The sequence below is a fragment of the Choloepus didactylus genome, chromosome 7, assembly GCF_015220235.1.
Source record: "Choloepus didactylus isolate mChoDid1 chromosome 7, mChoDid1.pri, whole genome shotgun sequence".
Classification (NCBI taxonomy): Eukaryota; Metazoa; Chordata; class Mammalia; order Pilosa; family Megalonychidae; genus Choloepus; species Choloepus didactylus.
Window position 1 is genome coordinate 23,668,710 of NC_051313.1, and position 10,867 is coordinate 23,679,576.

Consider the following 10,867-nt stretch of genomic DNA (forward strand, 5'->3'; position numbering starts at 1 on the left):
TCACATATGCAGCCATACATGGTGTACAATCAGCTGTTCACGGTACCATCATATAGTTGTGCACTCATCACCCCAATCTATTTTTTGAACATTGTCCTTATACCAGAAAAAGTAAAAATAAGAATAAAAAAATAAAAGTAAAAAAGAGCACCCAAATCATTCCCCCCTCCCACCCTATTTTTCGTTTAGTTTTTGTCCCCATTTTGCTACTCATCCATCCATATACTGGATAAAGGGAGTATGATCCACAAGGCTTTCACAATCACACTGCCACCCATTGTAAGCTATATTGTTATACAATCGTCTTCAAGGGTCAAGGCTACTGGGTTGCAGTTTGATAGTTTCAGGTATTTACTTCCAGCTATTCCAATACATTAAAACCTAAAAAGAGTTGTCTATATGGTGCATAAGAACAGCCACCAGACTGACCTCTCGACTCCATTTGGAATCTCTCAGCCACTGAAGCTTTATTTTGTTTCATTTCACATCCCCCTTTTGGTCAAGAAGATGGTCTCAATCTCACGTTGTCGGGTCCAGATTCATCCCTGGGAGTCATATCCCACTTTAACAGGGAGATTTACACCCCTGGGAGTCAGGTCCCACATAGTGGGGAGGGCAGTGAGATCACCTGCCGAGGTGGCTTAGAGAGAGACAGAGAGAGGGCCACATCTGAGCAACAAAGAGGTACTCAGGGGGAGACTCTTAGGCACAATTGTAAGCAGGTTTAGCCTCTCCTTTGCAGTAACAAGCTTCATAAGGGCAAGCCCCAAGATAAAGGACTTAGCACATCAAACAGCCAGTCCTCAATGTTTGTGACAACATCACAACAATCCAGGTGAGGAAGCCCAACACTTCTGCATTTTCCCCCAGTGCCTCAGGGGGGCCCCAGGGCCACTGCTGACTTTAGAGTGACTCATGTTCTTGGCACAGTCTCTTTCTTAAGAGAAGGACAGCAAAGGGGATAAGGGACAGATCATTTATATGAGTCTTCACCATAAGAGGCAAAAAATCTGATATGCTGGGAGGAATGAAGCCATTTTATGGTTAGCATTTGATTTCTAAGATTCCAAAACCTGTACTTTGCAAAACTAGTTATTTTCAAGTTACTTGCATCACTTTTTTAATTTTCTTTTTCTTCTTAGGTTTTATTACACTTCCTTTAAAAATGTTAGGCTCTTCCAGTAACATTAAGGAGAGAAAAAAAAATAGGTATGTTGCTGCCAACTAGAGCTAGGCTGGTAAAGGACCAGGCAGGGGTGATGGAAATAAGAAAACCCCAAGGGGGAGGCACAAAGGGACACAACGAAGAGCCAAAGGCCTCTACCACACAGTGCATTCCCTTGGCTTTTCTCTTTCCTTAAAGGATTTTCGACTTATTTATTCAAAGGTGCAATTTCCTTACAGCTCCAGGAAGGCATTTTGCTATCAGAGAACTATTGCTGGTTGCTGGCTGTGTCTCGGATGGCTGCCCTCGCTGGGAGCCTGACCTCTGGATACATGGAAATTACTATGCCCTTCGCAAGACACAAAACCAGAAAGTCAGGTGCTCTCAGATTCTTTTCCAAACACAATGCACACTTCTGGCTTCATTGTTTACAAGTGACATTGAAAAACTGGAGAAAGGGTAAGTAGAACGTCACAAAGATTATTGATAAGGTCCTCAGGGAAAGTTAAAAGAGCCAGGAAGCTCATTTATTTCGGCCAGCAGAAATCAAGGTGACATCTTGATGACAGCACACACATCCACTGTCCCGTCTCAGGGTAGATCTGGTAAAGGATTGTTTAATGACCACAGTAGCTACTTTTTCAAGACTTCAAAGTGACTTTCACACTCTGAAATAGTCCAAATTGAGTCTTAAATAAATGAGGTAGACAACACAAAATGATCAGAAAAACTGTGTGGTATGTCAATAAGAACACACCAACATAAGCCCTGTTATACAGCTTAAGTCAAGTTCAAGGACCTAGCCTGGTTAGATTTCATTTAGACCCAAGCAGAAAGTCAGCCCTGCTAGGGAGGAAAGTAATATTAACCTTTATTTGAAAAACTATAAAATAGAATGAAGCAACTTACATTTGAATTTAAAATAGTGTATATTGTCAAATGGGTTTCAACAAATCACAGAATAAGAAAAAAATAATTTAAAAGTGTCATTTTGGAATTGAAAAATGCTCAAAAGCACCATAGCTCCAATTCTTCAAATTTTCCATTATTAAACTTGTGAATGAAAGCTAGCAGAGAAAAGGCCCTTACAGAGCTGTGCAGAGAAAAACATGTCCCTTATTGTTTTTTATCATCTCTTTCTCCTTAATCATTGTATTTGTTTCCTTTGGCTTCTGTAAGAAATTGCCACAAACTCTCACAATTCTGGAGCTAAGAAATCCCAAATCAATTTCACTTGATCAGAAGCAAGGTGTTGGCAGGTCCACGCTTTCTCTAGAGGCTGTAGCAGAGAATCCATTCCTTGCTTCTTCAGCCTCTGGTGGCTGCCAGCACTCCTTGGTTGTGGCCACATCACTCTAAGCTCTGTCCCCATGGTTACATGGTCACATTGCCTTCTCCTCTTTCACCTGCATAAAATTTTCCTTTCTTGCCCTCTTACCAGGATACATGTGATCGCATTTAAAGTCCACCTAGATAATCCCAGATAATAGCCCCTTCCCAAGATCCTTAACTTAGTCATATGGGCAAACTCTTTTTTTTTTTTTTTTTTGCCATAAAAGGTAACACTCACAGGTTACAGGGATTAGGACATGGCTGTAATGGGGGGGGGGGGCAGCGTTCAGCCTACCACTATCATGATTTTGTTTCCTCTTTTATTGTCCTCAAGTATCCTAAGCATCCTTAATTTGTATCCTGTTCTGATCATTCTAGTAGCTGAAGTCATTAATTCTGTTGATTCTTGCTAATGGTGTCTTATTTCATTTTATGTTTTCTGATTTTCAATTTTGATTCCTAGTTCCTGAAACGCTACCTGTGGGATGTTTGTGCCTTGCAGGGAGCATGTGTTCATCCAGTAAGGATTTGCATTTGCTTCCACCAGGCAACTGATGGGTCGCTTTAAACGACAATTCCAGGCTTGTGATTTTTGAAGCATGTCACTACTGTTTATTGAGTCCCTAAACTCGCCTGGTGGCCAGCATTGCGTACACATTGCCTGCTCTGACCCACACCCAGAGCCAAGGCGCTGAGTCATTTTCCTCACTGAGTGCCCGTGGCTCAGACTTGGCTTGAATTCATCCTTTATCTGAAGTTATAGCCCTGTTTGACTCCACACTTTATGGAGTCCTCACACTCGGCTTCCTGTCCTGCGTGGTTCCACGATTTCTCCCTTCACTTCTCTCTGAATGGAAATCATCTGTGTCTGCTTACGAGGTAACTTACTGCCTGAGATATCTGCTCACACTTCACTGCTGTCCTCAGCATGTTTCCCTCATTGTTAAAAGCCTCATATCTTCATTTACATGTATTTAACATTTTTAATTTAGATATTAATTGCTGGGATGGTATTAAGGTCTCTAGTCTATAATCTTACCAGAATTAGAGATTTACAAGTTTTCATTTGTCAAATTCAAATTTATTAGTGCAAGGCTTTCTCATTCCTAGTTCTTCTTTCTTATTCTTCAGTCTTTGAGTCAGCAATAGTCTTCCTATTTAAAGATTACTCTACTGATCTCCGGTGAGCTGATAGATTGGCAGAGTGGACGGGCATGCGTTTGGAGTGGTTCATGAGGTGTCAGCACGGTTCTCTGCCAAAAATAACTCCTGACTCTTAAGATGATGCTCGAAATCCTCACACCAGGCACAGGTCTGAATAACTTGAAGGCCCTTGTTAAAAAGCAAACATGTTCCTGCAGATGAACACTATATTAATTCATTACCATATATTATTGCCTTAAAATAAAATTATAAAGTTGCATTTGATAAGGTTTGATGGGGTAAAGTGAAGATAGGGTGCTGCCTCAAAGCAGGGGTGCAGGTGGAGTTCCCAGAGAATGGAAATCATCAAGAGCGAGAAAAGTGGTGACAAAGAATGTTGGAGAAATATTAAAAACAAATTTATCAAGTTTGCTTTCATCATTTATAATATGGTGGTTATCCTTACAGAGAAATATGGAATTGTTAGATATTACTACAATTGGGATTCCAAAAGTTTCAGAGTCATCATGTTATCAGCAGTGCCAGGTTGGTCTCCAAGTAAAAGCAGATCTTGAGCAAGACTCCATGCAAGCAGATCTGTGTGGTCAAATGGTTAGTGAGAGAAGGAAGGGATTTCTAAAGAAATGGGAAAAAGCATGGGGGTGGCAGACGCAAGGATGGTACAGGTGGAGGAAGGCCAGTAAATAAGACCAGTCCAACAAAGGGTTAATTCTTGGAATTAGTTATCAAGTTGAGTATGTAAATGGAATCCAAGGAGAATCTGAAATGCCAGATTGTTTGGTTATCATTACTATTAGAGGTCGTGTTCCAGTTTTTATTTTTGAAAGCTAAAACCCAAAGTAATAATAGCAATTTAAGTAAATATTGGCACACATACACCCATATGTGGGGAAAACACTTTTTAAAATGTCATGGAACTGTATCTCAAAGTATCCTTTTGGGAAGATAACTATGTGAAGTAAGTCCATAGTCTTTACACATGCCAGGGGAGGTTGTCCCATTCACGGCCACTGCCCACTTCTCTTCACCTACCGTCTACCTCCAGCCACTCACCCGCTTGCCCTCTGGGATCCAGCCACTTCAACAACTTGCAGCTCCCTGCTGTGATGAGCACTCCCACAACTCTCTGCATTCACCTGTACTTAAATTCTTGAATCCTTTGTCCTCCTGTTCACTAAGCTAACTTGTTGTAATTCTTTAAGGTTCAAATTTTCAAAATTCCTTCCTTTACAAAGCCTGCCCTCACCATTCATATCATGAAATCCGTTGATACAATAGACGGTTTTCCAAAATGTTGTATAAGAGATGATTCTGATTTGTACTCAGATTAAGATTTTCTTAATCTAATAGTTGCATGTTTATGTTAAAGTGTATTAAAACACACTAGGTTCCGTTTATTATAATGATGAAAAGTTGGCTTAAGAAATACATTGATTTTACCTTATGAAACAAGTTAATTTACATTAAAATATTAAATAACTAATAGTCCATTTTAGATATAGCATAAAATTGTACGTAAATTGTTACAGCTTGGGGAAATACTGATGTTACTCAGAGTCAAAAGTGCAGTGCACAATGTAAACACCAGACGGCGCCAAAGCATAAGAACTAAAATATAAGCGCGTGAAAGATGAATTTATTTCAAAGGTAATAACTCCAATGATGACAACAGCTATCATTTCTTGATTATCTACTTTGTTCTAAGCATTTTGCTATGCAATTTACATATATAAACTTATTTATTCCCTTAAAATTAGGTATTATTATCTCCACTTATAGATTAGATTATCTCAGATAATAACAATGTTTTATTTGTTTTTGTTTTAGTTCTATTAGATTTTTTTGCATTCAGCATGTTCTATGCCCACGCTGAGACTTTGATATATATTATAATTTTAATTTGTTAGTTACATTGTATGGTATGCCCTGTTTGTAGATTTAAAAAACCGAGGCTTTAAGAGATTAATTAACTTGCCCCATTACAAGGTGTGTAGTTTATTGGAAGAGACAAGTTTATCTAAGCTAAAGCCTCCTCATCCACTGTCAAACAATCTCTCAAGAACCTCAGAATAAATTCTTTCCCTTTATCTCTTCCTGGGTCTCTTCTTTTGCGCTAAATACATAACATTCAACATGTTAATTGCCTATGGAATGTAGCGGTGTGGTATTAGGCTGAAGTTTTACAGTCAGCATATAAGCAATAGTAATATTGATACAAGTGATGGAAATTATTTACACTGTCTTCCTTTTAAAAGTTCATTTGCTAATTTCTCCCAAGAAAAATTTCCTTATGTATGTATATTTATCAGAAAAGAATAAAGCAAGAGAAAGAAATCCTGTACTCAAGTAAATTCACCATTGTACTCTAGAAGTTCATCTCATGTTATAATAAAGTGACTCATACCAACGTAAGAATGAATTAAAAATTCAAACCATTGTGAGCTATAGGATTTGGGGTCATTTTACAAATGCAATGATTAAACTCCTTAGAATCAGGACCAAGAGAGCGCTCTATTTAAAACAAACAAAAAGAACCGAGGAGAGATTCCAGGGTAATAATTATAATTATTGTGACTTTAATAACTATTTTTATTCAGCTAATATTGATGCTGCTAAATGCATTTCACTAGCCCAGAATACTTGCCACAAAAACTTACATTTTAGTATATGTTACAGTTGAAACACCATCAAAGATATTTAAAATGTGAAATTTAAAATGCCATAGTAGTCCTTCCATAGGATATTTCCTTTACTAATAAATCACCTTGGAAAAACATAAACAGAATAGCCTCCATTCCTGACAGCAAAGATATTTCTAGAACTGAAGCATTTGCCTTTTTGAGGGTTTCCCCCTTTTGGGTGTCTGGGCCCTCTAAACAAATACTTCCTTGAACCAGGCTTTCTATCTTTGGTCACCAGATCGTCCTCTAAAGTGGTTGAAAACCAAGGATGGTAAGTTCTAAGTAAGATCTTACAAATTGCAGGACATGCTAAGAAATATGATGACAGTTTAGTAATTTAAAGTCGAGACAAAAAATGGCTAGGTTTGAATTTTTAGGGCGCAGTATTTAACGAGGGACGTTGAAAGGATTGGAGGACCCCCTGCACTGCATGGCCGGGTCCTTGACTGTCTGGTAAGTTCTGTGAGTCCACCCAATTAGCCGTGACAGACTGTCTTTGGCCCTGTCTCGGGGCTGCCTGGGGCTCCGCCTACTCTCCCGTCCCGCAGGTAATGCCCCTCCCCACTGTCAAGGCAGGAAGTTTCTCAGGACCAACCCAGCCTCAGCTCCTGCCTGACCCCCATCCCTTTTTCCCTGCCTGGCAGGGTAAGATTTGTGATAGGACTGCTCCCTGAGCCAGTGTTGCTTTTTTTCTTCCTTAATTTGTGGGCTGGGAGGAGGTGGCATTAAGATACTTCCTCATATTTTAAAGTTTGTTTCTTTACAGAAAAACTCATATGGATAGCTTTTACTTTTGGAATCAGGAAATTAGTCTTTATTTAAAACCAAAATGCAATTTACAAACAATCCATAGCTTTATCATGTGTGTGTATATACACACACCCATACCCTCATGTCGTATACACATATACATATAGCAGTTAAACCGGGTCTTTGCCAGGAAAATGAAAAGCTCTGGTTTGTGGAGCTGGCCCATTTCTGTAGTATAAACACTTCTATCTTGGCAGATTTCAAACTACCAACTTGATGTCACTGAACCTGGAGTCTGGAAGATAATCTCACAATCTTTCACAAGGAGATAGCTGGCTCCAGGACACATGCAATCATATGTGTAGGTGAAAATATATTGGCGGTGTTGGGGATTAAACAGTATCCCCCACAAAAGGTAGGTTCATCCCTTAATCTGTGTTCCTGTGGGTGTGATGTCCATAGGACCTTTTGAAGATGTTATTACTGATTAATGTGTGGCCAAATTGTATCTGCCCGGGTCTTAATCTGTATGATGAGAAGCCTGATATAAAGAGGAAATTTGGATACACTTGGTCAGCAGAAGTCGGAGAAAGCCACAGGAAGAAGCCAGATGTCTGTGGCAACCAGAACAGACATGGGGAGAGAGATTGCCATGAGATGGGAGGCAGATGGCAGCCATGGAACCTTGAGGCTTGTGGCAAGCCAGAACCAGAATGCCACCGACTCTGGGGAGGAAACATGGCCTTGCAAGCATCTTGACTTTGGACTTCTAGCCTTTGAAACCATGAGACAATAAATGCTGTTGTTTTAGCCATTCCATTGTGTGGTACTTCTCATAGCAGCCTTGTCAAAGACAGGGACTAATGTAATCTTTCTTGCCTGAAATGTCTAGAAATTGTCTCATTTCTCTTCTTCGGCTTATTGAAGTACTTGTCCCTACAACTTTCTGTACTGACACCATCTGGGCTCTGCCCCACATCCTTTCATCCCACCCTTTTACTTCAGCCACCCAGAGGCAATTGGCTGCTAGCAAGCATAAACTGGAGGCACCTGTCCTTGGATTTCCATCTTGGGTGTCCTCTGCTTCTACTTCTCAGGATGCCCAGTGTAGACTGTTGGGCCTTTGGGATTCATGTAACAACATGGAAATGTGAGGGAGTTAGTGCCCCAGAGCAGGTGGATAAATATGCCCTCCTTTACCTTTGGGGTGGACAGTTCTGAGGCACATTCTACATGGCTTCTGCACCTGTGGGACCGAGGCACAATTGCCCATAGAGGCGCTCACCTTGATAGTGACCTTTGGCTGTGCTTTCCCCCCTTTCCTGTCTTCATTCTTCCCAGCCACTCGCTCCTTTTCCTTGTATTCACACCCCCAAATCAACTACTCCTTTCAAGCAAAATCTAGTCTTGTGCACCACATTTTTGGGGGAGCACAGCTTAAGACCCTAGGCTTATTGCTATGGCTATAGGATGACAGTGAATTGTTGAAATGTAATTACCACCAGCAACACTGATCAGGTTATTAATTAAATTTTTGTTCATAAAATATTTAAACTGCTTTCTCTTTGGTTTAACTCCAAACAGAGACTATTTGTTTAGGTTGTAACTTCTAATGAAGAAAAAGAAAACTATGTGATGCAATACAAATTAGCTCTATTAAAAGGAGAAAAATACTTAAGATACAATTATAATTAAAGGCAATTACTTTGGGCTTCTCCTGTTTAAGGTTTTTATACCAGCAAATAACCAAAGACAAGTAAAAATGTATTTATTCAGTAAACTATGCACTACCTCTGCCCACATTAAAGAATTTTGAGTTCTTATAACATAGTAAAAGTAATCTGTTCAAAAACACACATTCATATTTAGTGTTTAAAATGGTTATGGAAACAATTGTCATAATATTATAATAGCAAAGTACTGTGATTAAGCTAAAATTCACATCTGTAAGTAAAAGAAAACCATGAATAATAAATTCAGAAGGTGGTTCAACCTTTACTTATTTTTGGTTATAGACAGGGTTATGTTATTTTTGGCTTAGATTTGAACCTTTTAAGTATGGTTAAACAGCTATTTCTGATCAATGTATTTTTGTGGGGTTTCTTCTCTATCATATAGACAGGAAACAAAAACTTAATACTGAGGAATATTTAAAGTGATAATTCAAATAAAATGAAATAAGAAATACTTTAAACACACCAAAATACAATAGATAAGACAAATATAAATGTTACATCTTTCTTTAATGAAAAATTCCCAAATACACAACCAGATGAGAAATACTATATTTAATCTGTTATTTATAAAAAAATTTTTTCTGAATTTTAAAATACAGAATTTGAATATAAAAGAAACATGCAAATAATGCAGATTTAGAAAATAAAAATCACTCAATCTTAGATGGGTGTAGGAGCATTTATTTTTCTTGTTTTCGTGTATGTGCATGGACATTTAAAAATTTTTTTAAATGATCTTATTGATGTACAATTGACATTAAATCTTTTACTTAAAATGTATAATTGATGAGTTTCCATAAATGTATAAAATTTCACCTCAGTCAATTTAATGAACATTTCCATCACCCAAAAAGTTTCCTCATATCCCTTCAAAATCTATCTCTCAATCTCTTTCTTTTCTCTACCTGGGATTCCAAGTATCATATATTAGAACTTTTGATATCATCCCATAGATCCTTAAGATTCTTTCCATTTTTCAGATAGACTAATTTTATTAATCTACCTTCATGTTTTCTGACTCTATCTCCATTATACTACTGAATGCATCCAGTGAATTTTTCATTTCAGATGTTGTATTTTTGAGTCCTCCATTTTCCTTTGGCTCGTTTTGAATTTTTTTGTTTTATTTCTATGTTGAAATTTCCTCTTTTCATTCATTTCTCATTCTCCAGCTCTCTCTCTCTGTGACTCTCCCTCACACTCTGACTTGCCTCATCTCTCCATAGTTCTGAAGGCCAGAAGATGGCAGAGGACTCTATTGGAATTTTAATCATTGTGCCCTTGGGACAAAACCACAAGAAAAAAAAAATGAGAGTTGTCTCCATGTTTTGACTCCTTTCCCCAATCTACCTGGTTTTGTTTACTTTTCAGCATCTTCAGTTCATTTTTTAAAAATTTTTGTTGCATTCAGCAGGAATGATCAGCTATAGGAGGCTTTTGTTACCTTAGCAGAACCTAAATGCCTCAGCAGTATTTGTTTTTATTTTATAAAATTAATTTTAGATAAATGAAAACAATGTATTATGCAAAAATCTAAAATTTTATAATTAAAAAAAGTTACCTGCAGCTTTAAACACATTTGTTCAGAATCAGAGAAGTTCTGAGATTGAAGACTGGGCCTTCCTGTTTTTTTTTTTTAGCATCAAGTTTAGTTGAAATGGTCATCTGGAAATGAGTCTCAGGTGGGATCCCTCACTTGATTGGACTTGACACTTCCAAGTTCTGCTCCTGGACACATGCCTAGTGAATTTGCTTACTGCAATTTTCCAGGCTTTCATTAATTCTTTATGGAATATAAACAGTGAGAATGATTTTCTCAAGGGCTCTTAGCGAAGATATGAGAGGCGTTTGGAGTTGTTTCTTAACGAACCGCTAATTTTTTAGCAATGATGTGAGAAACCTCTTATTGCCTCCCCGTGGCCTTAAAAAATCTATTTGTGTTTTCCCTTTATTTTCAGAATCACTGTTAGTCTAACACAGAGTTTGTATACAGATCAGAGTTTGAATACAAAGAAATGGGAAGTGAGAACAATTGGATC